This window comes from Prionailurus viverrinus, chromosome A1 (genome assembly GCF_022837055.1).
Source record: "Prionailurus viverrinus isolate Anna chromosome A1, UM_Priviv_1.0, whole genome shotgun sequence".
Classification (NCBI taxonomy): domain Eukaryota; kingdom Metazoa; phylum Chordata; class Mammalia; order Carnivora; family Felidae; genus Prionailurus; species Prionailurus viverrinus.
Genome location: NC_062561.1, coordinates 213,482,347 through 213,499,429, shown reverse-complemented (window position 1 = coordinate 213,499,429; position 17,083 = coordinate 213,482,347). Strand labels below are relative to the sequence as shown.

The 17,083-nt window shown below is 43.3% G+C and overlaps 1 protein-coding gene across 1 annotated transcript in view; it reads right to left on the bottom strand.

The window, feature by feature from the left end:
• The window catches only part of ADAMTS12 (ADAM metallopeptidase with thrombospondin type 1 motif 12), a 348,871-nt gene that overhangs the window by 315,364 nt on the left and 16,424 nt on the right, over positions 1 to 17,083 (bottom strand). The window lies entirely within an intron of this gene.

The following is a 17,083-nucleotide window of genomic DNA, read 5'->3' as shown; positions in this document are numbered from 1 at the left end:
CTCTTGGGCAAACTTCCATTCTGCGGGAGGAAGATAATGTGGGTCTAATGCAACCACAAAAAAAGCACAAATTACAGAAAGTGCTGGGGAGAGGGGCACCTGGGTGGCTCAGCTGGCTGAGCATCTGACTCTTGATTTCAGCTCAGGTCATGATCTCACAGTTCGTGAGACTGAGCCTCATGTCAGGCTCTGTGCTGACAGTGCAGAGCCTGCTTGGGATTCTCTCTCTTTCTCTCTCTGTCTCTCAAAATAAATAAATAAACTTTAAAAAAAAAAAAAAGAAAGAAAGCACTGGGAAAGAGAAAAATGCGGAAACTTTGGAATGGAAGATAATAAAGTGGGCAGACACTGATTTGGAGAGGTTGGCTGACTCTCAGAGGCTGTGAAAAGTTAGCAAAGAACTGAAGGAACAGAAGGAGCCACATGCAGGTAAAGAATGTTCTGGCCAAAGACAACAGCACTTGCACGGGTGGGAAGGAGCTTGAGGCATCCAAAAACATCAAAAGCAGGCAAGGCTAGCTATGTCTTGAGGACCACAAGTACACTGGGAAAACCAGAGCCTACAGAGAGAGGCCACGCCCAGCCTCTCCAACAGTGTGGGTTTTAGCCCAAGAGCTGGATGGGCCTATGTGCTCCAGACCAGACCCAACTTATGTTCTTAAACAGTGACTCTAACTGTTCTGTGTAAAATGAATCATATAGCAGCAAGAAAAACAGGAATGAGACCACATAAGAGATGGGGGACCTGAACTACAGTGGGCATGGAGCAAAGACAAGGACTTGATCTCTACTTTGGAGATAGAATCAACACGACTGTGGATAGACCTAGATGTGGTGGTGAGCACAAGGAGGGAAGATGACATTCTCTGGAATTAGGACAAATATGTATTATAAGAAAGTCATCATAAGAGCTCTGCTCAAGACACCCACATGAACAAACAAATTTCTCTGATGATGGTCCAAGTCGGGTCCACCAGGAAATTCTTGAAAAGTATCCATTTCTTGTAGAAACCTGACCCTGTATGGTAGGGAATGCCTTTGTTTCCAGCTGAATGGGATGCCTGGCTTAGGTAGAGCTCTTCTGTTACCTTCCCAGCATCTGCTGTGGCTTTCCTACTTGGTACTTCTTGGAGAGTACGATTATTCTGTGTAAGAAAGCTTGAAAGAATGTGTGGAATATGATAATAATGCAACCCAGGAGACAGGTCAATGGCAGTGAATATCTGGATTCAGTAACAGCGTTACTCAGTAAACACTTCCTACAATGAGAACACTGCTGAGAATTAATTATTGAAGAAACCTCACTTGTAACTTTTTACCAGGGAAACAGATTTCTTATTGAGGAGAGCCTGCCTTTCGGAAAACTTACTTTCAAGAAATTTAGGAGCACCTGGGTGGCTCAGTTGGGCATCCGATTTCGGCTCAGGTCATGATCTCACAGCTTGTGATTTTGAGCCCCACATCAGGCTCTGTGCTGACAGCTCAGAGCCTGAAGCCTGCTTTCTTTGGATGCTGTGTCTCCCTCTCTCTCTGCCCCTCCCAGGTTCATGCTCTGTCTCTCTCTCAAAAATAAATAAACATTAAAAAAATTTTTTCAAAAGAAAACTTACTTTTAAGAAATTTACAATTTGTATACAAGACAGAGTACGATATGCAAACTATAATTTACTATGAATATTAAAACGTCACAGTAAAATTAGATCAGTATTTGTGGTTAAGCTTAATGTCCCTCCCATTTTTTTAAAGTAAGAACCATCGTCAGGAAACACACTGCATTTTAATTAATCTCTATAACATTACCACAGAAAAACTTCCATAGAAATTCCCCCAATGCCTCATGTGGACTCACATGGGTGTCTAGACTTCCAGGATGAGTAAGACTATACAAATTTAGAAAATATAAAGCAACAGGGTCATCTTTCAAAGTTTAAAGAACTAAGGATGTTCCATCAAAAGAACCATGTCAAAAAAAAAAAAGAAGAACCATGTCAATTACAGTTTCTTAGATCCCCAACAGCCAAACTCATTGGAGTCAAAGTACATAAAAGAAAAGCTTAAAAACTGAAAATGATAGTATTTAAAAAAAGAAAAAAGAAAATGATACTATTAGAGGAGAAGGTGAGAAAAGAAAAGGGAAGCTAAATGCAGACCAAGAGAATTATAGGACATAAAAGTATTGGAGAGACAGGAGTAGGAGGGGTGAGGCAAGACACAGAAAGAAAGAGCATGGGAAAGATGGAGAGAGAAAAGGATGGGGGAGGGGATGAAAAGCCAGAGTGTAGGAAGGAGAAAGCAGCAAGAGCTCACCACAGAATAAGGTTAGTCATTTCCTAAGAGAAAATGTGTCCCTAAGCTAGACAATTAACTAAAGCACTTGGAACTGATAGTTACAGTAACTTCCTCTTCTGACTGAAAAACAAGTGGTCTCAGAATGTCCCAACTCTAAATTAATCTGAAGGGCTCTTTCAACTCTGAGTACAACCTCCCTGGATGGCAGGTCTCTCATCTATAAAGTGAAGCTCCTAAAACAGGCCTTTTCAAACTCGACTCTTCTGTGACTTTTCTTAAAAATTTTTTAATATTTTATTTATTTTTGAGAGAGAGAGAGAGACACACACACACACACAGATTACATGTGGGGGAGGGGCAGAGAAGGGGACACAGAATCCAAAGCAGGCTCCAGGCTCTGAACTGTCAGCACAGAGCCCGATGTGGGGCTCAAACTCACGAACTGCGAGATCACGACCCAAGCCGAAATTGGACACTTAACCGACTGACCCACCAAGGTCAGACCCTCTTCTGTGATTTTTTTAAAGGGCAGAACAATGCTGAAATTAAGACCACAGAACAGGAAGTAAGCTTCTTCGATTTCTTCTCCATTTGGCCCTTTAGAAAGTCACTTAACTTTGTGTGCCTCAGTTTCCTTGCCTATGAATGGGAAGAGATGATACCTATCTTGTAGGGTTCTAGTAAAGATTAAGTCAGAACAGAGCCTGGGAATATAAGTGTGAGCTATTTATTAGCCAAGATCTTTTATCCCAAATTTAAAGTGTCCTTTATAGGCTAATCCATATGGAAGGGTTCGTGGACTAACCACAAATTACGTCACAATTTTGCTGCATGCTACTTAGACATTCTACAATTACACTAATTGATATGTGCTCTTCCCAAGTCTACACATAATTCAGTCACACTGAGGCAAGGTGCTTTCCTTTCTTTAGAGGATCCCAAGTCACTTCCTTTCCCAGCCTGATGTGTGGTCAGCCCCCTCCACGCTCCAAACCTGGGAGAGAACAAGAGAATGGAGGTCTGTAGTCCATGCCAAGGGAAGGAGGCTGAATAAGGGGGGGGGGGGGGGTCCTTGCTTGGTTCCCACTAAGGTCAAGCTTCTTATCTTTTTACTTCTTTGACCATCTATCTGGCCACTGCAAAACTCCTTCTGTGCTCCCTATCTCTACCATCTTGCTCACTCTAAAAGGTTATATGGAGTTCTTTACTGAAACACAAGCAATGAAAACATAATAACTTAGCCCTGCTTCCCTGCTTTTGTCCATCCTATCATTTATGGTTCACTATAAATAATCTACAGTATTTAGCTTGGTAGTTTCACGAAACAGAAAGAAGAAAATTCTCCTGTGTTTTCATTACTAGCTAAGGAGTAAAAGACACTGCAAAATGGAGATAGCTTTGGAGTTAAAGAGTTCAAAGCTATTTCCTAAATGTATTTTGATGAAAAGATGAGTTTTTCTAAGCAAACCCCTAATTCCCCACTCACTGACATCCCTTGACAAGGCCTAAGTGGGCTCCACTTGTAGAAAGATGCCAAACCTCAAAGAAGGAATAAATGCCCTAGAAGGATGTTTGCTTACTTGTTTTTTCTCTAAGGCTTTACAAAAGCAACACGATCCAGATCCAGCACTCAAAAGATTAGCATGACCTATTTTATTCGTGTCATTTCTTCATCTCCTTCTTTCTAAGAGCTTAAGTAAAAACAATAGTGCTTGGGCTCCAGGGCCCCACTGTCTTGCCTTCAAATCCTTCTCCCCCTCACTAGCTGTGAATTAGGCAGACTTCTTATTCCCTTCCTTGCCTCAGTTTCTTCATCCCACCCTTCAAATGACCATGGTTAATATGGCATTTTAAGAGCTCAGGACCAGGAACCCAACATAACAGCCTGGGTTTAATCATGGTTCAGTTGCTTACCAGATGCAGAAACTTGAGCAACTTACTTAACTTCCCTGTGCCTCTGTTTCTTCTTCTGAAGAGTGCAGGTCATAACAGTACCATGGAATTAAAAAGTAAAGCACCTATTACAGGATCTGGCACTCACAAGTGAAAGTTCGATTTAGTAATAACCGTGGTGCCAGTACCAGTACCAGCTCCCTTCCCAAGGCCCCAAGAGTGCAGCAGGCTTACTACAGCCCTAGTCCTCCGTCACTTGAGACCCTGGACCCTCAAGGCAACCAGCAAGGGTAGGAATGATCTTCAGTTTGCAGACTCAGCCTCTGTTCAGTTTCTGATCTAGCCAGTGTATCAGCCTCAGGCTCCCAGCTACCAAAGCCCAAGGTCTAATGCAGAGGTTCACGAGGCTAGAACCTTCCACGTCTGCTAAGCTGAGCTTCCTCCATACCCAGTCCTGTCCTGTGCACCTGGTCTTTGTGGCTGACCTTCAGCACAGTCTCTTGGCTCATCCACCAGAGCTGGATTTTCACCCTGAACTCCAGAGTACTCAGCCAGGGGATGATAGCCACAGCCCTTACCGGTTTTGTCCAGGGTTCAGAGGCTCCAAACACCACTAGAGCTGCCTTCACTTCCTATGCCCCAACATCGCGCTTCTCTGCATCTCCAGCCATCTTCACTTCCATCCTCCTTGTATCAGCAAAAGGGATCCAGTCCCGAGCCCATATTCCGAAAACCCTCTGCCTGCTCCTGGACATCCTGGAGCCCAGCTTCACCCCGTGATCACTCGGCTGTATAAAGCCTATGAGGAGCACCAGCCAGCCAGCCTCGTGGGCACCATGCTGGCCTGCGGCTCATCCCACCGCCAGGAGCACGCGCGCACGCGCGCCCACCGGCAGTGTATCTACGGGGCTGGCGCTGAACGCGGAGGTGTAACACTTTCCTAAGCTGCCCATCCAAGCAGCTCATCGCCCTGGAGATCCAAGTGGAGGAGAAGTGGTGGGCAGAGGCCTTGGCCAGGGCTGGGGACGACCCCCAGCGGGACACGTGTTTTTCCCCCCCGGGGGTCGAGGATCCGCTGGGGAGCGCTGGGGAGCAAGGGGCCCAGCCACCGGCTTGGCGCCTGGCGAAGCCACCAGCAGTGGCTAGAGCGCCTCCTGAAGACAGCGGCCCGGAGGAGCAGCCCGAGAGGGATTGCTTCCATCTCGTGCTGTCAGCAAAGCAGCGGCCGCCAGAGCAGAGGACGCGGACCTTGGGATAGACGCGGCCGAGCAGTTGCACTGACACTCCTGTGGGCAGCAGCTACGTCTGGCTCGGCTTCAAGGACGGGCCTCCAACACCGCAGAGCAGCCTGTCATCAGGGACCTGCGGTAGCCGGAGCCCATGCCAAACACCCCGAAACCGCGCCGAACGCTTGGATGCCCCGGTTCCACACCGGATGCCCCCATCCACGCCACACACCACACATCCCGAAACCACGCCAGACGCCTCTCACCCACACCGAACATCCTAGAACCACCCCGGAACCACGCTGCAAGGCCCGGAACATACCAGATGCCCCCGGTGTCCGTGTAGAGTCAATTCCGAATGTAGTCAATTCTTTTTGAAGAAAAGAAAAATTACAGGTCAATGAATAAGTAAAAACACTATAATAAAATAAGTATGAGCTGACTTTTTCTTTTTGGAAGTTGGGGGAGAGATGGGAGGAGCCATGGGGAACCAGAGGTTAACCCTACAGAGAAAGGATCCACAGGGGACGACCCTGAGTCACATCAGATGCCTGGCATCCACGCCGGATGCCCTGGAGCTGTAACCTCTTTTTAAAACTGGGATCGTGTTCTGACGGAGCCGAAGAATGGAACCCCAGAACAAGGTTAAGGGCAGCACAGGCACCAAGTTTATTAGGGACAGAATGAAAAGAAAAAAACTGCTGCTACCTGGAGGCGCGCCTTAAGGAGGAACCCCCTAAGGCGTCTGAGAAGGAAGCCTCTAGCCCTTACAGTGGTGGGACCTTTTGAGGGGGAGTAAGTAACTGTGCAGCTGCTGAACCACGATATGGTCCAGGCAGGTTGTTCCAGGGAGTGGGTGTTTAAGAAGGTCCAGTACTTTCTGCTCCCTTGTTCACAAGGGGCCTCTTATCCCTGCCTGCCCAAGGTCAGTCTGTCTCCTGTCTCAGAGCCACACTAGAAGTCCCAGAACCAGGCCAGAAGCTGTGGGATCCATGCTAAACACCCCCAGACTCACGGAGTGCACTCTGGGGTTCATGCCCGAGGCCCCAGATACACACCGAGACCCCTGATCCACATCCAGTACTCCGCATCTGCACCAGACAGCCCGGGGCTCACACTGAACTCCACGGCCTTGCTTTCTCTCCGCGAAAAAATATACAAAAGTACAGACACCCTTGAAAAATATTTATCAAAGTCACACCTTAAAAAAAGTCCTGTGCAAGGCAAAGTCTTCTCACTGTGCCCTGGGACTGGGACACTCTTACTTACTTCCTCCTGACCCTTGTTTGAACAACTATCCTTTCTCTGTAGGGTGAACCTCTGCTTCCCCATGGCTCCTCTCGTCTCTCCCCCAACTTCCAAAAAGAAAAGTCAGCTCATACTTATGTACTATAGTGTTTTTACTTATTCACTGACATGTAATTTTGCTTTTCTTCAAAAAGAATTGACTACATTTGGAACTTTTTTCTATCTCCGTACTTTTCGGCATAGTACACTGTGGTTTCTGCCCACCCCACACCACTGTTCTTTGTGCTTGCCATGACATTGCAGACCCTGACACATCTTCATGTTTCTCTTCTACCCTCCCCTTTCTGACTCCATGATCTTGAACACCTGTATACCTGAATAAACGGTGTTAACAACACCCATGCATCAGATAAGACTCTGCTTAACTATGCCTCATCAATGCCTTCTCAATCCCCAGAACACAATGATTATGATTTTACTTTGTTGGGATATCTACGTATAGAAGTCCAAGAGGTAATTGGAAATGTTCACCTGTGACTTAACAAGAGAGAAAAAAATATTTGGTAATCCTATGTGCAGAAGTGAAATGTGTTCTCCTGGTGCTTGTCAATCATGTCTGTGTTCCTTTTACTGATTCCCATTCTGTCTTTCCAATGCTCACATGAATTTAAAAGATGCTTTACTTAGAGATACATTTCAAATTATACAGCTGACTCAATGGTAAAATAGCATGTGCTTTGGGGATGACTTTACTGTAAGTAAACTTACAGAGTCGCACCTATACAAAGGGAGGCTTAACAAAAGTATAAGTCACAGTCTCATAAAAGCTTTTTAGAGCAAAAGAATTTAAAACAGGAGTTGTCCACACTGCAACTCTTAAACAGACCTTTTCACACCAAAACTAGCATAAAGTTTACATAATATCCCAATGTTCCATAAATAACTATTGATAAAACTCCACGGGCTGCTGGAAAAACACAGGGAAATAGGAAGCAGGCATGGTGCCAACCACTGGGGCAGTCTCTGCAGCAAAGCCCAGCTAACAGTTAGTGCAGAGGCCCTGCAGATAACACATCCAAGGACAGAAGACTCCAGGAAACCAGTAAAGTGGGCATTACATCAAGAACTAGGGTAGCAGGTGTGAACACAAAGGCAGGAAGCAGAGGCAAGGACAGCTACCAAAGGCAGAGCCAAACTTGGTGGGCACGGAACAATTACCAAGGTAGAGCTGAGGATCTGTCACCAACGCAGCATGGAATCACAGAATATCTGAATTGGAAGGGCACTGGGTGATTACGCAGACAAACATGGTCAAATTATAAGCAAAATGACCTTCCCTCTCCCTATTCTTCCCATCTTGAACAATTCAGTTCGAAAGCCCTTAAGTAGGTCAGAGTGCAGTAGGCATCTGTATGAGATTGGAGTAGTGATGTCGGGGTTCAGGGAGCATTTAGGTGGAACAGAGCAGAGCATCAGTGCCTGAGTAGAGGAAAGGGATATCTGCATAGGGGGAATGTGTGATGCAGGATACCAGAGCCCAGAACGAAAACAAGGCAAAGGCAAAAAGGGGAAGTGATGCAGTGCTGGGTTTTTCAGTGCTAGTTTCTGGGCTCTGACAACCCCACAGGGCACCAGCCTCGCTAGAGAATCAAAGCCCCATGGCCTGGCATGAGGGGCAGAATCTAAGCAGGATAAGGACAGCAGCCACATGAGGCAACTGGGGGAAACCAGCACGGAACACAGAAGCCCAACTGACGTGAGAAGGGCATCCAGACAAGAAAGATGGTTGTAACAACAATAGCAATGGGGTATTGATTACAAACAAGGGGAGTGATCAGATGAGAAAATATGCTAAGAATAATGGGAACCAGTTTTGTCATTGTCAGAGAAGATATTTTTACAAACTTGAAAAGACAGAAAACCAGAATGAATCCGTGGTGTTGGACTGGAATTGAATGTATTGGTGTAAATTCGTAATTTTCTATACAGATAGACTAATAACTATAGATGTAATTTGTGTTTTGATTTAGGGTCTGGAATAGCAACACCAAATAGCAACAAACTATCTATCATCTAATACCAGCAGTGAGGCACAATGACAGCACTCTTATATTGCAGATGCTTATTAATGGTAGCAATCAGATGCTGGTTATTTGCACTTCTCCACGTAAGCACTTGCTGTGGAATATTACCAAGGTGGACATTAACAAAATGCACAGAAGACCTATGGGGAGCAGTCAAGGAGTCATTTGTTGTGCTTAAGTGTCAACACTAACTCCCTGAAGCAAGCTAGAGTCACAGGAGGGCTTAGAATGCAGATCTTCTGGCTCCGCGCTCAGAGCTTAGTCCTACTATGCCACCAGGGTACAGCTCTGGTCTGGGAATTCTAGTTTACATTCCCACACTTCTGTTCTCCACACACCGAAATTTTTGAAGTCTGCACTAAAAATTTCTGTCCTATTTAACATTGAATAATAACCTATATTGTTATATATAATAATCTATTATCTAAAGGCGCCTGGGTGGCTCAGTCGGTTGAGCATCTGACTTTGACTCAGGTCATGATCTCTTGGTTAGTTGGGTTAGAGCTCCGCATCAGGCTCTGTGCTAACAGCTTGGAGCCTGGAACCTGCTTCAGATTCTGTGTCTCCCCCTCTCTCTGCCCCTCCCCCACTCACGCTCTGTCTCTGTCTCTCTCTGTCTCTCTCTGTCTCTCTCTCTCTCTCTCTCAAAAATAAATAAGCATTAAAAAATTTTTTAGTAATAATCCATTAACTAGATTAATAACAATCTACATTTAATTCAGTCTCAGAAAGGACGAATACAAATGGCCAACAGGTAAATGAAAAGATATTCAACATCACTAGTCATCAGGAAACGCAAATCGAAATGACAATGAGATATCACTTCATACCTGTTAGGAAGCTATTATTTAACAAATTAAAAGCTAACAATTGTTGGGGAGGATGTGGAGAATTTGGAACCCTTATACACTGTTAGAAGGAATTTAAAATAGTGCAGCTGCTTTGGAAAATATGGAGTTTCCTTTAAAAAATTAAGAATAGAACTACCATATCATTCAGCAATCCCACTTCTGGGTATACATTCAAGAGAATTGAAATTAGGATCTCAAAGAGATACCTGCACTCCCATGTCCATTGCAACATTAGTCACAAAAGCCAAAACATGGAAATAATCCAATGTTCATCAATAGATGAATGGATAAAGAAAATGTGGTATACACATGCCAGGGAACATTATTCAACCTTAAAAAAGAAGGAAATTCTCCTATTTATGACAACATGGATGGGGCTGGAAGACATTATGTTCAGTGAAACAATTCAGTCACACAAGAACAAATGCTGCACGGTTCCTCTTCTAAGAGGCATCTAGAATAGTCCAGGGGGTAGAAGTGGACCATAGAGTGGTGGTTATCAGAGGATGGGGGAGAAAGATACGGGCAACTGTTCAATGGGTGTAAAGTTACAGTGATACAAGAGGAGTAAGTTCCAGAGATCTGATGTACACATAGTGCCTGTAGTTAACAGTAAGGTGTCATATAGTTAAAAATTGAAGAGGATAAGTCTCATGTCAAATGTTCTTACCACAAGAAAGAAAGAAAGAAAGAAAGAAGGAAAGAAAGAAAGAGAAAGAAAGAAAGAAAGAAAGAAAGAGAAAGAAAGAAAGAGAAAGAAGGGAAGAAAGAAAGAAGGAAAGAAAAGGAAAAGGAAGAAAGAAAAATGGGCACAAGGAAACTTTTGGAGGTGACAGATATGTTTATGACCTGGATTGTGGTAATGGTAACATGAGTATATACATATCTCCAAACTCACCAAACTGTACACATTAATTATGTGCAGGATTTTTTTTTTTTTGTATACCAATTATACCTCAATAAAACCCGAGGGGGAAAAAAAAGAAAATTCTGACACATGGTATAACATGGTTGAACCCTGAAGATATTATGCTAATTGAAATAAGCCAGTCACAAAAGAACAAGTACCACACGATTCCACTTACACGAGGTACGTAGAGTAGTCACATTTAATAAGACATAGAGTGAAATGGGGGTTGCCAGGAGCTGAGGGGAAGAAGCGAATGGGGACTTACTGTTTAATTGGGACAGAATTTGGGAAGCTGGAAAAGTTCTGGTGATAATGGTTGCACAAGAATGTCAATGTACTTAATGCCACTGAACTTCACACTTTAAAATGGTTAGTTTTTGCTATGTATATGTCACCACATACAGAAATATCCATAATAATACCGTTGAAGCCTAGGCAGAGGAGTTGTTCTGAAAAGGTGAGTTGGGAGTCTAGGGACAGACATAAGTTGTATCTTTAAAATGTTGCAGCATGTAAATGGATTACCTGCTTTAAAAAACATTATGAATGGAAGGGGGGAATCTGGAGTCCTCTCCTATGGTGATTTGTGCTCTAGATTATTTTTTCTTCCCCTGGATCAGTAATAAAAGGTGAACATGGGGAGAGAAAGAGTGAAAACTTTAAATGGCCAAGCATTTGTCTACCTTAGTAGAAAAATGTGATTAAGAAAAAAGAAATAATTGAAATGTTAACTTATTTCGTCCAAAAGACTAAATGGTGAATAATAAAGTATATGTTAATTCTCGGGCACTGCAGATAAATGTGAATATATAAAACTATTTACTTGAACATTGGAGGAGATATTTTCTGGAGGACTGAACCCTCTAGTTATTCTGCAATTGCAGTAGTAACATTAATAATAATTATGTAGCAATAATAATTAATTAATTAATAATAACAATAATAATAAGAGCTACATATACATAGTTTCTTGAACATATACTCTGTGCAAAACAGTGTTACACACTCAATATTTTATTTAGTCCTCACAGCCAACCAATAAAAACAGTATTATTAGGTAAGTTGCTATTTACAATGTAAGAGAAAATCTGCCCAAAGTTACAGAGCTTATGACCAAAGTCTATCTAATTCAAGAGCCCACCAGGCTGTAAACACTACATGCCTCTCATCAAGATGACCCTGGGAAATTCCCAGGGAAGATTATCACACGAAAGGCTCTGACATCAGCATCCTCCTTCTGCCCCCATTTCCCTAGCACAGAATACGTCAGTACCCACCCCCTGCACAACTTGGGCTAGAACGGTCTTTCTCACTGTCACATTTTTGATTTTTCATTTTTCAGATTCAATTTTCAGAAGAGAGGTTTTTACCTAGCCATGACTCATCATCATCATCATCATCATCCCATTTTTGCACACATTGCCATATGACGGCACGTGCCTTGGCCACAGATCAGTCACAGTGTCAGAGTGCCTGAGTTTGATGAGACAGTAGAAACTGCTCACCCTTCATTTCACAGGTGAGGAAGCTGGGACCACAGGTGTGAAGGAACTTGGGGCTCCTTCGAGCCAGGGGCGGTCAGACATAAAGCACAGGTCTCTCAACTCCAGGCCCAGCACTTTTGATTAATAAAAGCCTAAATCTCAGGGGACTGGCCTAGAGATTAGAGTAAAAAGGAAGAAAAGCCTCCTTATCAAACTTGTATCTCTCTATTAAAACAGTTTAATGTAAATAGAATTAACTAGTAAAAGAACAAATCCTTTCCAGAGAAAGGATGTAAAGCATTTATCAGCAGATCGCAAATCCTTTCCTGGTCATCTGCCATGGTCATTACTGCCTTCACAACCTTCCAGAGAGAAAAGAATACTCACTGAAGGGAGACTGGATGCTTGCCTTCCATCCATCATCCAAAGTCAGATGTGCTGTCTGCTCCGATGCAATTTCAAATGAATGAGGGTCAAGGATGTTTTGACACCTTTAACTATAATTATAACTGTGATTTCAGCCATTTCTTCTGCAACATAGCTTCATATAAAAACCCCTTTCTGTGGACTTATTCTGTATTAGCTAACCCCCTCCCCCACTCCTAACGCACGCACACACACACACACACACACACACACACACACACTGCTCCTGCCCCTGCAATAAACTCTCTCTTATCTGGAAGTTCTGCTGTGAGCAGCCTATTCCCACTATTCTTTCTCTATCAAGCTGCACAGAGATTGGAAAGGAGATAAGACATATATTTTTTAAAGTTTATTTATTTATTTGTAAATAAATAAATATACCCAACATGGGGTTCAAACCCAACATGGGGTTCAAACTCATGACCCCAATACCAAGAATTGCATGTTCTTCTGACTGAGCCAGCCAGGCGACCCAAGATAAGACATATAATTTAATATATGCTATATATGAGATAGAATTTCATGTACTTTAATTAAATTAATATATATACTATGTATTATATATGAGAGATATAACTTATGTAAATTATATAAATTAACTGAAAAGTAATATGTAACATAATATAAAATATGGATTATAGGGGCGCCTGGGTGGCTCAGTTGGTTAAGCCTCCGGCTTTAGTTCAGGTCATGATCACATGGTTCGTGAGTTCAAGCCCCACTTCAGGCTCTGTGCTGACAGCTCAGAGCCTGGAGCTGCTTCAGATTCTGTGTCTCCCTCTCTCTGTGCCCTTCCCCTGCTCATGCTCTGTCTCTGTCTCTGTCTCTCTCTCTCTCAAAAATAAACATTAAAATTTTTTTAAAATATGTATTCTAAAATATATAAAATATAAAATTAAATAAGTTAAATATATCTGCTTTGTAAGTTAAATAACTTGTACATTATATAAGTTAAATAAGCCTCATTTTAGCTAACAACTGAACTTTTTGTGTTTCTGCTGCACATATGCTAAAAAACAAAAAAATAGTAAAAGTAACCAAAATGCAGCAAAAGCAAGAAAAAGAAAGGACAGCCAAAGAGAAAGCCCAGAAAATCCACCGCCACAGAGGGGGGAATCAGTCATCAGAGATAAGCTGAGAATGTTGGGGGATTAGAAAGAAAAATGCAGCTGCAACTTAAAAAGGAACAAAACAAAACAACAGAAAACAAGACTTGCAGGAAGAAGGGGGGGCTGCTTGGAAGAAAGATGCGATATCTGATGACCCAGTCAGAGACTGTGGAAGCTGTGCATTTTTAAACTGTGTGACTCATTCTCTAGGGCCAAAGCAGAAACCAAGTGAGGAAAAAATTTCCAGAGAAAAATCTGTCCGCAAACAGGGTGGCGGTGGTGAGGGGAGGGTGGACTGGTGACGAGGGGAATCAATGACACCAAATGGGACCGTTCAGTATGGCACACTGTAGAACTCTGACAAATCTGTTTCTCAGAATAGCTTATTGCCTCCCAGGCAATTTCGCTGAGGGGCCCTGAAGGAATGTGTAAGTGGGAATGAGACTGAATTAGAGACAGTGGGTCTGGTATAGGACACGCTGGGGTATGAAAGTCACTTCTTTTTTTTTCGTTTATTTATTTTGAGAAAGAGAGCAAGCACAAGCAAGTTGGGGAGGGGCAGAGACAGAGGAGACAGAGAATCCCAAGTAGGCTCTGAGCTGCTAGCACAGAGCCCCACTCGAGCCTCAAGCTCATGAACCGTGAGGCCATGACCTGAGCTGAAACCAAGAGACAGACGCTTAACCAACCGAACCGATCAGGTGCCCCTGAAAGTCTTTTTCTTTCAATGAATACTTCAAATGCCTCAAAGAGGGAAATAAACAAATACAACAACATACACTATTGGGAAATCTCAGAAGATCGTATTTTTGTAACGTGTGTGTTTAGAGGAAGATTTTCCGTATTTGACTATTTTGAAAAGTATTAAAAGCAAAAAACCAAGTGTAATCACTGAAGAAGGGGAACGGGACAACTGTGGTGTTACCAGATGGTTTGTGGGGAGTAGAAAGAGAAGCATATGCACAGCTTCTCTAAAACCCCAGTGTATTTAGTCAAGGATATAGAACTTAATGGAAGTAAGTGGTCTGGACCAGGAGTGGAGGCCGGGGCTCCTGTCCCTGTTGACTGTGGGGTGCACTGAAATAAGTGGTCCTCTCTGCATGGATAGTGTCCTCCTAGGACTGAGAGGAAAGCCCCATCTTTGCTTTGCCATTGCCCTTTTATTCCTAGACTTTCCTGAACATCCTGGAAAACTCCACACTCACAGTCTCTTAAGGGAATATTTATAAACATTAAGGTTTCCTCGTTCTTAACCCAAACTTAGCATCAACCAGGCTCCATCCCCTTGGGAGTGGAAATGAAAGTCTAAATGTATTGGTTGTTATTGTCCCTCCTAGCCTTTGGAGGGCCCAGAAAGCCTCTTCTCAACAGCTTAGATGAAGACACCAAAACAAAAGATTATTGCTTAGCATACTCACCAGAGATGAGATCAAATAACCTGAGAACGACTGAAAGCTGTCCTGGTAAGAGCTGTTCATGTCAAGGACAAGGGTTCTAATAGAGCTAAATGCTGTGGAAGTCAGAAGAGCAGCAAAGGATGATGGAGAGTATATCTGGCCACCATCACCTGCCTCATTTGGCTCCCAGGTCTCATGTATCTTTTCGGTCTTTTTTTGAATCGCATTTTCTAAGATTCCTCTTCCACCCTTCTATCCATCAACATTGATTAGAACAACAGCATCCCCCTCCCCTACTGTTTCTAAGCTTCACTAGATATTTGGGCCAACAATTTGCAGGAAGGATGCAATATGTAAAAGGGTGAACTCAAACAGAACTAGTATCTCTGGGTTTGGTGAGTCAATGCCTGTCAACTTTTAATGCACATACAAATTACCTGGGGCTCTTATTAAAATGTAGGTCTGATTCAGCAAGTCAGGGTGTAGGCTCTGAGAATCTGCATTACTAACAAGTTCCCAGGTGATGCACATTCCGACGGTCCATGGGCCACACATTTAGTAGCAAGGACCCAATCCACTCAACTAACAGACCCAAAAAGGCAAAGGATCTCAACTAACATCACATCGTTAGTTAGTATTGAACTAGGACTTGAGCCCAGCTCCTCTGACTCCCAAATCCAGTGGGACTGCTCTGTATGAAAAACATGCCAAGTCTCCACAGACCTGCTATGGCTCTCTAACACAGACCGTCCGGCCAAAAATAAATTAGTTATGTCACACTGAAAAACCATCTCCAACAAGGAAGTAAAACGTTTTTCAGTTACAAAACCTAAAACCCAGGCCTCCTATTTTCTCATTTTTCAAAGATCTTATTAATATCTGTTAGTCAATGGAAATGTTTTTGAAAGGAACTAGAGCTTTCTGAAAGCTTCCTGGACCTGTGACTCGTACTCGATCAAAAAAGGAGAGAAATACTAATCTATGAACATCAAGTGGGAAACTCCGGACACCCAAGCTTCAGTGACTGTAATGAAAACAGAAATGAGGTTCAAAATAAAGACTTCAGAGAAGAGATATACAGGAGAAGGGAGTGACATCTGTATCTGTATTTGTGTGGACCCATAAGTCAAGTAATTAACCCAATAACAAACAGAGCTCTGGCCTCTTATCTCCCATAAGATGAGGGTCATTCCTTCTCCTGACCTATACCTGGCCCACAGAGAAGGTCCCTAATTCAAGATCCAGCAAAGAAAGAAAACAATGCTGCTTCTTGAAGTATACGTTCTTCAGTTCTCTCTCTCATTTCCAATCCATCATGCTGGGAACTCACAAGATGAACCTGCCAAATTGAAAAGGAAATGGAAAGATGCAAAAAGAGGAGGGGAGAAAATAACGCTCATGTTTATAAGCCTGTAACACAAAGCACCGATAGGGACAAATCTCCCGCCAGCCAGTTCCAAAGTGTCACTTCTGAGTAATCATGGGTCTGACCAGGCAACCCCCAAACGTCAGGGGTCACAAGGAATTCCTCAGCCTGGGAGCAGAGTTAGGGGATACACAGAGCATTACTTTCCCTCCCTCCTGGCGAGGAGCACCAAAACCTGACACACAGGCATCCCACAACTCAAACAACTGTTTTCGGCAAAGGAGCCACAAAGTTCCAGATCAGGAAGCAAGGCCAGAAGCCACTCTGGGAGTTTTCCCACAGAGTTCTGCCAGTGGATTTCATTCGTCAGCTACATCACTCTGGGCTGCAGCTGGAGTTCAAGAACAAGAGGGCAGAGATGGTTATGTTATTTGCTTGTGTGGAAAAGGAACTGGCAGAACTTTCCATCTGGGCCAAGAACTGAACTGCCTTTGAGGGAGTAATGTGGAGTGAAGCGCACCCCTCTCTCAATGGAGGCACCATCATAGAGCACAGAGTTTTAAATGCCACTGATCTCATTTACAGCATTCACACAGCAAAACACGAGAACACTTAATTCTAGGATTTGGGGAAATTAGAATCTAACAACGTTTACAAAGTTAAAATGATGTAACAGCCTATCCCAGCAAAAACTGGTATCTTTCTAGTAGAAGCTGGAAGACAATTCCAAAGCTTCCTACTGTCCTACATCCTAAGATTCAATTTCTTTTTGGAGCATACCTTCCGTTTGTTTGGATGAC